Source organism: Zalophus californianus, chromosome 15 (genome assembly GCF_009762305.2).
Source record: "Zalophus californianus isolate mZalCal1 chromosome 15, mZalCal1.pri.v2, whole genome shotgun sequence".
In the NCBI taxonomy this organism is placed as follows: Eukaryota; Metazoa; Chordata; class Mammalia; order Carnivora; family Otariidae; genus Zalophus; species Zalophus californianus.
Window position 1 is genome coordinate 75,391,431 of NC_045609.1, and position 10,120 is coordinate 75,401,550.

Consider the following 10,120-nt stretch of genomic DNA (forward strand, 5'->3'; position numbering starts at 1 on the left):
TAACGACTTGGTGATTACATGGAAAAGATTGTATAAATACATAGTAATTACAAGTTCATGCAGATTACTTGCTATATACATTTGAAGTTGCCGAGGAGTTCAAAGATTAATTAGCCTGTAACTGGCAGTATTTAAATCATTTTTTCTCATAAACGAATACATTGAGGCGGACTTCAAGGCTGGCGAGGATGGGGATGTGATGAGTATGATCTGAAAAGAAAAAATGAAATTTGACAGGCATGGCTTATTTAAAGCCTGCATATGTGAGCTGAGCAGCCACTCACTTTGATGCAAATCGTAGGGGAAAGAGCAGGGGGATGGTGTGTAGAGAAAGGTGCTGAACAAAGTAAGGATTTCCTGCTGGCGACTTGAAATTTAAACAAATAATCATTTAAATGGCGGCCCGGCATTACGTTCCGAGTTGTGTGCATTAATGTCAACATCTGGTACCAACATTTTGACAATTCTATTAAAATGCCCCAGCATTCCCTATCTAACACCTGTTAGCTCTAATTTTCTTTCCTGAGAAGCACACCAGTAGACAGGGTAGATTCCAAATCATTTATCACTTTTAAAGTGCTTCCATATGCGTGTTGGACCCAGCCTGGCCCTAGGCAAACGTTTTCTGAATGCATTAAAATTCAGGACTATTTTTTTTTAAGTGTAGACACCAATGTTTCATTGAATTCATGTCTGGTAATTATTAGCTTAAATTATGGCTCACACATGACTTGACAAAGTGGACCATGAATTAAAACACACACACACACACACACACACACACACGCGCGCGCGCGCGCACACACACACACACATCCCCGAACTCTCCAATAGATGCACCCAACTCCTATGTTGCTCCTTATTGAGATGTCAGTCAGTAATCATTAGGCAAACACTCTTCATAGAGGGAACCGCTAAGAGGCCCAGGAGTCCCAAGGGACAATCTAAAAATGTCAAAAATGTTACAGTATAAATGAATGACACCAACAAGAGAACATGTGTTAGAGATGCAAGCAATTAGTTAATATGTTACAAGTTTCAACCTCTGAGCAAAACAGGCAACAAAAATTTCCGCTTGACAAAAGGCTACAGATAAGATCAGGTTGATTCCCAGATAATACAATCTTTCTGAATCGGAGCAACCCTCCAGGAGGCTAGGAGGGAGGGATGATAGGGGGACTGAGGGGTTTGTAGGGTTTGAGCCCCCTAGACCAGGTCCTGCTTCGCCTGGAAAAGACTGGCTTGACTGCTGAGCTCTTACAGTGGAGAAGTGGGGTCTGACATGAAGGAAAATATCCTGTGCTCCGAGGATCTGGCTCACGAAGCTAGCAGCCTGCTCCTTGCTGGAGCTTCAGAATGAAATTTAGAAGGTCGAATGAAATCATATTGCTGTTTTCAAAGGAAAAGAGGTGCCCGCAAAAGGTGACAGGGGTGGGGGAATGTTACATGGGCAAATGCTTTTTCACAGATTTAAAAAATGAAATATTGTATGTTGTGTTGTTTCCTCTCTCACTCCCTCTTTCTCTGATTCTCTCTCTCTCTCTCCCCCATATATATGTATATACATATATATACTATACCTACATACTATATACACACACGCATACATACAGAAAAGACGTTTCAAACAAAAAATCCTCCCACATATATACACATCCAGGATATATATTTTAAGCAAAAATACACACGATGTGCACTTGGACCAAGGATTTGAATAGGTCCCTTAGAAATCCCAAGGAAACATTGAGAACACAAGAAAAAAAAGGAAGAAAAACCTGAGTTCACCAACTCTATAGATGTAAAAAAATTTTGTAGACAGTTAAAAATGTCTGCCCCTGTACACGCGCACACCTACACTTTCACACTTCCTCTGTTTACTAAATAACATTTCAGCACAGTTTTCATCTTATAAGGAAAGTGTTTGAAACTTGGAATAAGTGCACTTAATTAAAGGAAGGCTGTGAAAATGTGCACTAATCTGATATGACTAATAGCAAAGTGCATGAAATTGCTAATTAGAATTTCATTAAAGGTGCTGCTTTATCAGACTGTGAATATCACAACCTTTAAAATTCTTTCAGGAGAGCTTAATTCCTTTTCAAACAGAAATATTCTTTAAAGACATTTGATTTGTTCTGAAGGAATTCGTGGCTTAGGCTGGAACTTAAAATGTTGCCGATATTCCAGGAGGTGATATCAGAATAGTAATATAGATCAGGGACTTTGTTTCATTTGCCAGATGAATCCCTTCCTCCCCCATCTCTATGGATTATTCTTCAAAAACCCAGTCATGAAAATAGAGTTGAGTCCTTGGTTTGATCCACTTGTAATTTGTTTTCTGCTGAAGCCAAATGGTTCTTTTCTCTCTCTTTCACACACACACAAAAGGAAAAATTACTTAAAAAATTTTTAAGTCACTAAAAATCAAAGTAAACATTTTAATTTTCACATTCATTAAAAAAGTAAAAGGGAACAGACAATAAAATATGTTTTCTTTAAAGGAAAAGGCCACCCATTAAAAAAAAATCAGCTAGCAGTTTTCACTCTAAAAAAAACCTCTTAAAATACTAATAACATTTAATCACAAAATTGCATTTTTAAAATTAGAAAAATCCAGTGTTAACAGTAGCAAATGTGTTTTTACTCCTTTTCTGACTTGCTTTTCTGGGTTGTAAGTTTTCTTATTTCACATTTTAATTATTCTCTGCACTAAATCTGCATTTCAGCTTGTTTTTTTATCACTCAGATTTTTAGAATTCTGCCTTTCTGATCTTTCATCTTTTCTAATTTTAACCTTATTTTCTGTCACTTCTCTTTATTTTCAAATGCAGAAATTTGCTGTAATATGTTACTCTCCCTGCACACAACTCTCCCTGTTACCAATTGTATTTTTGTATTTGCTGTTTTTTCTGATGGTTCCAGAGTTCTTACAATTAGTAACTGGGTTCCTTTTAATATTCAAGCTTGATTGAACAGTTACATTTTGTTACTGAAAAACTATTAATGTTAATGGAAACTACAGCTCACTCAAAGCAGCAGTTTACTTTTACAGAAGTTGTTAAAATCCAGCCTGGCTTCAAATTTGCTGAACACACAGGTTCACGGTGATGTAATTTTGCAGAACTGAATATTTTAAATACACTTGAAAAACGTTGGTTTAAAAGCTAATCAGTCATGTTTACCTGATGACCATATCTGAAAGGGGAGAAATGAGAACAGAAGTAACTTTATTTGAGAAGCAGTGTGATTTCTTTGGCCATTTAAACAAACCTCAAGTGAGTTAATTACAGTTTGCTCTGATTTTAGCTCCAGCAAGAGGAATTTTCATGGCATTTAGATAATTCATCAACTGGGCTACGTAACAGATAAAAGGTTACGTTTTCCTTTCCAACATTTGGGAGGGACATTTGTTCAATAAAAGCAACGATTTTAAAAGATCGGTCTAGACTCAAATGAATGAAAATTATGCTTGTTAACTGTAACGTCTGGAGTCCGAGGTGGGGTGTCAGCCTTGCCTATCCGTGGGCCACCGTAGTCAAACAAAGCTGCTATTTCAAATGTTTTAAGTTTCGAATTGAGAAATATTGTTGTAATATGGCAACAATGGGGCTGTTGACCTTCCAAGCGCTCAGCGATGGCAAGCTCCTTATAGCTCGTTTTATGCAAAACGAATGGCAGGTAATTGTGATTTAATTCTTTTCAAGTAAATTACAGTGAGTGCGTGACACAAAGCCGCGGCGGACCCTCCTTTCTCTGTCAGTAGTTGAATTAATGATGGCAGGAGTAAAAACAGCAATTGTGCACAATAGCCCTCCCCGGTCCCCACCCCTGCCAAGGGGGGACCTGCCAATCAGGCCGCGCCGCCACGAGGCTGGCAATCCTCCGGTTGCGGAGGTTTGGGGATGCAACGTGCGGTGTCTCGGCGGTGGCGCGGGGGTCAAGGAGCCCGGGACCGCCCCGGGCCACACCCCCCTGCCCCCGAGGTGCCCGCACGGGGCCGCATCTGCGCGCTACGGTCCGGGGCGCCCCCCAGCGTGGGCACCCTGGGCCGGGGTGGGCCCCTGGGGCCGGCCTACGGAGCGGGACGTGCTCCGCCGAGTTGAGGGCAGAAAGGCTTCCCGGTGGCCTGGTCGTGCCGGCCTCCCGGAGAGGCGCCCCGAGGGCTCCCGGAGGAGGCGGCGTGGCCGAGCGAGGGTGCGGGGAGGCGGATCTGCGCGCCCCGAGTGGGCGCGGCGCTGGAGGGCTGGGCTCCGCGCGTCCCCGGGCGCGCCTGCGGTCCGAGGGGCCCGGGAGCAGAGCCGCTCCGCGCGTAGAGCGCCAGTTCTCGCCCCCAAACCCGGGGCGCTCGGGTGGGAAGGGAGACCCTGGGGGAGCCCCGGCGGGGGTGGGGGAGACATGCCGGGAAGGTGTGGGGTGGGTGGGCGGGGGCGCTGGTGGGGTTCGCTTGAAGAGGGGCACTTGCGGGTGTCCCGACCGCAGGCTCACCGCAGGCAGCCTGGGGCGCAGGAGGGGGCTTTGGGATGGGGCTGGGCGCCAGGCACCCGGTGGGCGCCAGTAGTCACTGAACTGACCACTAACATACTGTGTGAACTGGTCACTTCCCCTTGTACGTGAACAAAACCCGAACTCCTGGCCGAGGCCCACAGGGGCTGTGTCCTCTCGCTCTTGCCTGGGCTCTGCTCCAGTGAACTCTGGATTTGTCAGAGGTGTCAGAGGCGGAGTCCTGCCTGCCCTGTCCTCAGTGGGTCACTCTGGGCAGGTTCCTTAACCTCTCTGGCCTCAGTCTCCGCCAACTAAATGGAGTTGATAATGGAGCCCTACCCTCAAGGGTCCTTATGGGCACGTAATGAACTGCCGGTCAATGCCAGGATGGTGCCAGGCGCGAAGTATCGTGCCTACACGTGTTAGCGGGTCTCACTCCATCTCAGCCACCTGCACGGTCTCCCTTTTCTTGGACCTCCCTAAATGCGTCCCTGCCCCAGGGCCTCTTGCCCTTGCTAGGCAGAGCTCTTCCCTTGTTCTTGTTCTGGCTTCTGTTTTAGGCTTCAGCTTAGCTGTCACCTGGGAAAGATCTTCACCACCCCCTGGCTCTCCCATCCCACCCCTGGCTCTTACAAAGCTCTTTGTTTTCTTCCTAATATCTAATCCTGATCTGAATGTTTTTCTCTATTTGCTTTGTGTTTATTGTCTCTCTCCTCCCCATATTCTAAGTTCTGTGAGACAGGGACTTCGTTGGTCTTGTTCTCTGCAGGTCCCAGCACCTTGATAAGTGTCTGCTCTGTAGTAGGTGCTCAGGAAAAACTGTAGATGGATGGATGGAGTCACATCTTCTGACCTGTACATCAGAGTGGTTGAACCACATCATACTAAGTGCCTCGTTCTCTTGTTCAATAAATGAAATTGTCAGCATGGAAGTTCTATTTTTTTAATTAAAAAGGCAATTTTCTGAAAGAGATCGAGGTTTTCAAGAAGGGTGTCATTTAGAGGTGTTTCTCAGGGTCACCATCTTTCTACACTGACTAGTTTTGACCCTGAGGTTGGAGCCAGTCTATTTTGAGCTCTCCCCATGGCTACCTGATCCTGGGAGTTCCTGATGGAGGGGCCTTCTGGATTTTCTTACCAGGCCCGATTTCTTCCCTACTTGCCCAGGAACTCTACAGACCTCCATCCCACAGAGCAGCAATGCCTATCCTCATCTCAGGCTACCTGCCCTTCAGTGTCACCCCCCAAACCCCCACAGTGACTACATCACTGGGCACTGCCCTTCTGTCCTCCATCTCCCCAGCCAGAACTTTTCTGCTCCTTTGATGGCCCCTCTTTGGCATTAATCACAGATTCACACCTGCTTTTCCTCCTCCTCAGAACCAGCTGCTTCTAGTAGACTGGCTCCTGCTGGGCTTGCCAGACCATGGGAAGGAGCCAGTGAGGGCCGAGAGAGGCTGGGTGGGGCTGCCTCAGCAGCTCAGCTTATGTTGGGGAGATGAGTCAACTGGCTAGGGTCACTGTGTCTCCGTACCCAAGCTGGAGCCAGGGACAGAGCATTTCTGGAAGGCCTGGCCTGGCTCCCCATCTCAAACTATTTACTTGGTGAGGTCATTATAAACAATGAGTATCTCGGACACGGTCACCATTCTTGGTGGCCAACTCCTATCCCAGGGTCATATCTTTGGGAAAGAATTTGAGGACCTCTGGCTATCCAGAGACCAAGAAGCACAAACACTCAACTCATTCATGCATCCAAAACCAGTTGCTTAGCTCCCTTGGACTGAGAACAGTGATGGGTGCCGGGGATATCGATAACAGTAATAGCTCATACTTGTTCAGCCCTTCCTTCTGGCCAGGAACTGTTCTAGGTGCTTTGTGTGTGTTCCATCACTTACTGAGTTATAGCTCTATGAACCGGATTCGATTATTATCCCCTTTTCTGCAGAAGGAAATGGGCTCAGAGCACACACACACCGAGTTTACCAGGGTTACACAGCCAGGGAGTGACGGGGTTTGGACTTAGAACCAGAGCCTGCGCTCCTAACCACCAACCCCGCACCTACCCTCTGTCTTCGTCTCCAGGATGGATAAGACAGCCTCGGCCATCCAGGGGCACAGAGCATCAGAAGCAAAGAGAGAAGGTAGGTGAGCGGGTGTGGTTCCCCACGAAGGGTATCAGTTGTGATGCCTAATGGCTGTTACTGTCTACACCAGGCCCCGTTTTCATGGCTTTACACATATCTCAGCACTCTAAGTGGGAGGAAGTGACATCAGCTCTATCTTATAGATAAGACACAGAGAAGTCCAGCAGCTTGCCCAAGATCTCAGGGATAGTAAATGGCAGAGCTGGGACGGGGACCCACAGAGCCTCGCTCCAGGGCCCATGCTCTTACCCTGGCGCCCACCTGTCAGTCCTCAGGCAGCGAAGAGCATGCTGAGCCCCTTCGGTGTTGCCAAAAAACACCCTGCGTTTGGAGCCAGAGGACCTGACTTAGAGCCCTGGAGCTGCTACTTGCTAACTGAAAGCCTTGGGGAGTCTCCATTTCCCTGTCTGTAGAAGGGGTCATGAGGTCGGCTCCACCTGCCTCCCAGGGACACTGCGAGCATTAATGAAGATCGTTTCCGGGGACGCGTGCAGTAAAGGGTGAACTGCTGACCTCAGAAGCATTTGGTTCTGTGGGCACGGGTCCCTGCTGGGCACGGTGGGCCGGGGGACAAGTGACTGGCCTCCCTCATCGATCCTGCCTCATGGCCCAGGACAAATGAAGAGGTGATTATTTTAATTGCAAAACAAATGACTATAATGAGGTGTCTTGTTTGGTGATACAGATGACTAGACAATTAAGTCTGTTACTTGTTGTTTGTTTGTTTCTAAGAGGACTGTATTCAAAGGCCTCCCCGGGCCAACACACTTGGATTTGGCCTCACGCCAGACCCTGTGCTTGGTGCTTCATGTGCTCAAGCCCCCAGGCCTTCCAACAGCCCTGTGAGGTGGGACAGACATTGTACCCATTTTATAGGCCGAGAGACTGAGAGGTAAAACAATGGGCTAATGAATGGAGGAGCTGGCCTTGAAGCAAGTCTGGCCGACTCCAGTCCTGGTATCTTTGCCACAGCTCCACAGGTCCCAGCGTGGAGCTGGCATGGAGGAGGGGGGCTGCCCTCATCCCTTCCTGCTTCTGAACATTTGGCTTTAGCTCTACATTTGTCTGAAGGTTCCCCCCGTTCAGCCTTGGTGTTTTACATCCTTCAGCCCTCCTCAGTCTTGGGGGTCCATCACCACACAAGGCCTCTGTTGAGTGCTTCCGGGCTGATTCTGTACCCCCTCCACACACCCACCCACCAGCCTGCAGCTTTTGTGCAAGAGCTTGAGGTCGACACCTTGGCCTTGTACAAGGCGCAAAGTGAGGACACGTTCTGCCATCCCCAGGACCTCTCTCTGGGGAAACAATCTCTCAGAGGGCCAGGGTGGTGTGAGGAGAGATGTTGTTGCCTTCGTTCCCCTCCATGTTCACCCCAGACCTGCTTCTGGCCCCCATTAACTAAATTTATTTTGGCTTAAATGACACAATGGTTGGAGATAGTAAAAGATCTACCTTCATGAAACCATCAGGTGGATTGAATGGGGTTAGAAAGGGGAGGGCAGCCGCCCGTGGGTTTACAGCAACGACCCTACATGGGCTGATGGGCTCTGTCATGGTGGTCCCAGACAACAGGTGGCTGGGGACTCTGCTGGTGTGTTGTCATGTCCTTGGGAGGATTCCCACTGTCAGGCTATGGTTTTGGAGGGAGAGGGGCAGGACCGGGCTGCATGGTGGGGGCTCGAGGATGAAGGATACACAGTCTCTATTTGCCTTGATCTCATGGGGTGGCCTAGACCTTGAATGGGTGCACGCGTGGGTTGGTGGGGGGAGTGCATACCTATGGGACTGGCATAACTGCTAGGGATGGAGTCCCCGGTCCCCCACTTACTAGCTGTGGGGCTTTGGGAAAATTGCGTCACTTCTCTGTGCCTCCATTTTCTCATGCATAAAGCTGAGATAATAGCTAGATGATCTTATAAGGTCAGTGGGAGGAGTTAATTATGCAATATATGGAAAAGCATTTTAAATGGTGTCTGGCACAGAGTAAGCAGTCCATAGGTGTTAGCTGACCCTAAAATACAAGCTCAAAATTATCTTCTCCATTCACGTTTTCTTTCCCACTCAAAATATGTAATACACAGAAGTCATAGAATGGAGTGCCTTTAAAACTGCATGTTGACAAGAGAGGAGTGTGAGGTATATTCTGGTTTTCACCATTCGCTACCGTGTGATCCTTTGCAAGTGACTTACTCTTCTGAGCTTCAGTTTCCTTATCTAGTAAATGGATATAAAATAAAAAAAATCTGCTACTAATAGTGAGGATTAAATGAATAATGTACATAAAGCAAATAGTTATTTATTAGTCTTCTTTATACTCTGCCTTTCCTCCTCCCCCCCTATACAAGTCCTTTTTGAAAGGCTCTGAGATACATTCTGGAAAACCAGTTTTCCTTCCCTCCTGGGTACCTAGGAAGACTACATTTCCCAGCCTCCTTTGCAGTCAGAAGCCCCACGTGACCGAGTTCTGGCCAATGAAATGTGAGCAGGAGTAACATATGCTGTTTCCAGGTCTGGTCCCTAAAGTTTCTTGTAAGACCGTTCATGCTCTTTTTCTCCTTCATCTGCCAACAGGATGTCAGTGTTCACGGTGACCTTGGAGGCCACATGGTGGAGATGGTGGAGCCCCTGCCAGCAGAACCCTGCTCTTCACCACTGTGCCTTATCAGCCTGCTTGGACCGTGAATTGCAGCATTAAGACATTGAGACTTAGGGGTTGTTACTTCAGCGAGCAGTTAGTCTCTCCTGACATATACAGAATCTTACAGAACCTCTACCTAGTATAAACAGCTGCATACCTTCATGTAAGATTTTGTACATATTTGAGAGACTTCCTGGGTCCCAGCCCTCTTAAGCTCATCCACATGGCCCAAGGTGAAGACCTCGACTGCCTTAAAGAATAAGATCAAGCAGAATGTGGCGGTTAAACGGTCTTGGGAACGTCTTTCTGGTTTCAGGGCCTCCCTGCAGCAGAGGGGTTCCAGAGGCGACACCTTACTTAAGGGATTTTAGTGACGGCCTAGCCTCCCAGGGAGAAGGTCTCCTATGAAGGCCTCCCTAATCATACAGACGCTCTCCGCCATGCCGCAGCTACCAAAGTGCTTGCTGTCATCTTCGTGGCACATCCAACAGATCTGATGGGTCACAGGTCACAGGACCAGGCAGCAACTCCTCCCAGCTGAGTCCCTGGGACTTTGCTCAGGGCCCCCAGGCATGCAGCCCTGCCCTCCTCCTGCCCTGGGGGAGATCAGCTCTTTCTGTCCGGCCTCCCCTGTTCAAACAAGTACCCCCTGGAGGCAGGGGCTGGGTGGCTTCTATCCCCTTTCTCCCCACAGCCTGCTGCAGAGTTGGAGTGAGGCAGACATCATGTGTTTTGCACAAGGTTGTTGATTCCAGGGGGTCAAGGACCATCTTTATGGTGTTCTAGAAAAGTAAATATTCTCAGCTTGGCTGAAGGTTATATTAATTAAAAATAAGATATTATTACTCATATA

The 10,120-nt window shown here is 47.6% G+C and overlaps 1 long non-coding RNA gene across 1 annotated transcript; it reads left to right on the plus strand.

Moving 5' to 3' along the window:
- The first annotated feature begins 1,206 nt into the window (after positions 1-1,206).
- Positions 1,207-9,838, plus strand: LOC113923931. Its single transcript, XR_003520455.1, has 3 exons — positions 1,207-1,422; positions 6,568-6,626; positions 9,201-9,838. It is a non-coding gene; the product is annotated as an uncharacterized LOC113923931 (long non-coding RNA).
- The last annotated feature ends 282 nt before the right edge of the window (positions 9,839-10,120 follow it).